At 37.7% G+C, this 2,960-nt stretch overlaps 1 non-coding gene across 1 annotated transcript; it reads left to right on the top strand.

The window, feature by feature from the left end:
- The first annotated feature begins 298 nt into the window (after positions 1–298).
- LOC127109891 (small nucleolar RNA R71) lies at positions 299–405 on the top strand. The gene has a single exon (XR_007797137.1). It is a non-coding gene; the product is annotated as a small nucleolar RNA R71 (small nucleolar RNA).
- The last annotated feature ends 2,555 nt before the right edge of the window (positions 406–2,960 follow it).

Below are 2,960 nucleotides of genomic sequence, written 5' to 3'. Positions count from 1 at the left end.
TTTCTAACCATTCCTTTGGATAAATAGAAGTGCGGTGGCGACTCGACTTGTATGGTTTACCTTGGATTTAGTCAATATCTCTAATGGTAACGAATACCCCGCTACATTAGGAGTTGGTTTTTCTACAGCAACGCGTTCTCCTCCTCATTGGAAGTGATTTTGAGCCATGTTCTCTATGAGTTCATAAGATTCGTCATAAGGTTTGTCCATTAGAGCTCTGTCAGCGGCAGCGCTTAAATTCATCTTAGTGTTATACAGCAAACCATTATAGAAAGTATGGATAATCACTCGTTCTTCAAGTCCATGGTGTGGACAAAGTCGCATCATATCCTTGTATCTTTCCCAAGCATCAAAAAGAGATTCATTATCCTTTTGCTTAAATTCGTTGATCTAAGCTCTTAGCATAGTTGTTTTGCTTGGTGGAAAATATCGGGCTAAAAGACTTTCTTCAACTCGTCCCATGTGGTTACTGAGTTTGAAGGTAGATATTAGAGCCAATCTCTAGCTCTATCTCTTAAGTAAAAAGGGAAAATACGTAGTCTAATCGCTTCTTAACTGACACCATTTGCTTTCATAGTGTCTGCGTACTGCACAAACACTGACAAATGTAAGTTAGGGTCGTCTGTAGGACTACCTGAAAATTGGTTTTGTTGAACGACTGATAATGTAAGAACAAAGTTGGTTCTACAATATATCTCTAAGATTTTGATGATAACAAAGGATGAAACAAAAATGGAACTCTAACGAAAAAAATTCTTAAGTATGCAGGACTCTGACCAAAATAATCAGGTAGATATAACATCAGATACAGAATCCAGCGCTTAAATGCTACTCAGAGGAAACGCACTCAGAAGGTTCTGACTCTAATCAACGCATGAACCAACAAAACAAAAAGAAGTTAGAAACTCGGTTAAAGAAGAATGAATCCAGACTCTGAATATGAAGGAGTCTGATTTGGTCAGACAAAAGCAACCTCTGAAGACGAACTCCGACTAACAAGACTCTGAATACGGATTCGCCAGCTCAGAACGCGTAACCATGAAGAAATCTATTTTTAGAAAGCAACTATTTCTAGAAGGAAATTATGTCGCACCCAAAACGGTTTTAGAAAGAAACAAGGAGAGTAATGACAATAATCATTCATAAATGACCAAGATCCTGTCATCACCCAACGGTCCTCTCAAACTCCCTATATAAAGGGCAAAATGCATCACAAGAAAACACACCTGAGACACACAAGAATCCAAATCTCTCAATTATCCTCTTTTACTTTTTCATGAGCTACTGCTCTTACGTGAAACCTATTGCTCTTATATTTCTGTAATATTTGCTTGTTATTATAAGCATTGTGCATTACAAATCTTATCTAAGATACTTCCTCAAGTGACTCTATACAGTCTGAATACTTGAGAGGGCTAAGGGATTATTCTCTTAGACAGTTGCTTGTGTAATCTTTCAAGATTAGTGGATTAAGTCCTTTTTGAAGACGAAATCACTTTGGCCGGGTGGACTGGAGTAGCTTTGAATTTCAAGCGAACCAGTATAAAATTCTGTGTCAATTTGTCTTTACTCTGTGTGTGTCTAAACGATCAAAAAGTTTTATTTTCCAAAACAATTCAAACCCCATTTCTTGTTTTTCTCTACCTTTAATTGGTATCAGAGCTTCGGCTCTGTTATTGATTTTCTAATCAAACACTTAACAGCGTAGAGAGATCCAGTGTGAGAAAAACCTATGGCCAACACCAATGAAAGAGATAGTTACAATGCTAAACCTCCAATCTTTGATGGAGAAAAATTTGATTATTGGAAAGACAGAATTGAAAGTTTCTTTTTGGGCTATGATGCTGATTTATAGGACATAGTCACAATCGGCTACACACTTCCTGTGTCTGACACTGGCGTTGCCATCGCCAGAAACAAAATGACAGATGATCAGAAGTGTGAGTTGAAAAACAATCACAAAGCCAGAACGATACTACTAAATGCCATTTCCTATAATGAATATGAAAAGATCACCAACAAGGAAACATCTAAAGAAATACTTGACTCCCTGAGGATGACTCACGAAGGAAATTCTCAAGTCAAAGAAACAAAAGCTCTGGCTCTAATTCAGAAATATGAAGCCTTCAAAATGGAGGACGATGAAGCTGTAGAGGTAATGTTTTCTAGATTTCAAACTTTAATTGCAGGACTCAAAATTCTGGACAAGGGCTACACAACTGCAGATCATGTCAAAAAGATAGTCAGAAGCTTACCAAAGAAATGGAGACCCATGGTCACAACTTTAAAGTTATCCAAAGATATTAACAATATCAGCCTTGAGGAACTCGTCAGTTCACTCATAAGCCACGAGATAGAACTTGAGGAAGATGAGCCTCAAAAGAAGATCAAGTTTGTAGCACTGAAGTCCATATCTAAAAGACGCAAACCAGAAAGGAACAAAGCCTTCCAAGATGAAGAGGAAGACAATGACAACTCTGAAAAGGAAGACTCTGACGATGAAGAAGAGTTATCCCTTTTGACCAGAAGAGTTAAACAACTATGGAGAAAAAGGAATAATAACTTCATAAGACCAAGACCTAAGGGAGATCGCTCATAATCAACTTCTAGAGGTAAGTTAAACAAAGAAATAACATGATATGAATGCAAGGAAATAGGGCATTACAGAAACGAATGTCCCAAACTGAAGAAAGCTCCAGAAGAGAGAGTTTCAAGAAAAGTTCATTCAGAACCAAAAAGGGACTGATGGCCACCTGGGATGACAGTGGATCTGATTCTTCCGAATCAGACTCTAAAGAACAGGCAAATGTTGCACTCATGGCTACCACCTCCAGAAATACATCAGATGGAGAATCTGATTCTGAAGAGGTATTTTCTGATCTTTCTCGCTCTGACCTTGAATCATGCCTTTCTGAAACTCTAAACTCATATCAGAAACTTAAACAAAAATTTAAGGCTTT

Source organism: Lathyrus oleraceus, chromosome 7 (genome assembly GCF_024323335.1).
Source record: "Lathyrus oleraceus cultivar Zhongwan6 chromosome 7, CAAS_Psat_ZW6_1.0, whole genome shotgun sequence".
Taxonomy (NCBI): Eukaryota; Viridiplantae; Streptophyta; class Magnoliopsida; order Fabales; family Fabaceae; genus Lathyrus; species Lathyrus oleraceus.
The sequence above is the reverse complement of the archived record's forward strand: the minus strand, read 5'-3'. Positions and strand labels throughout refer to the sequence as shown.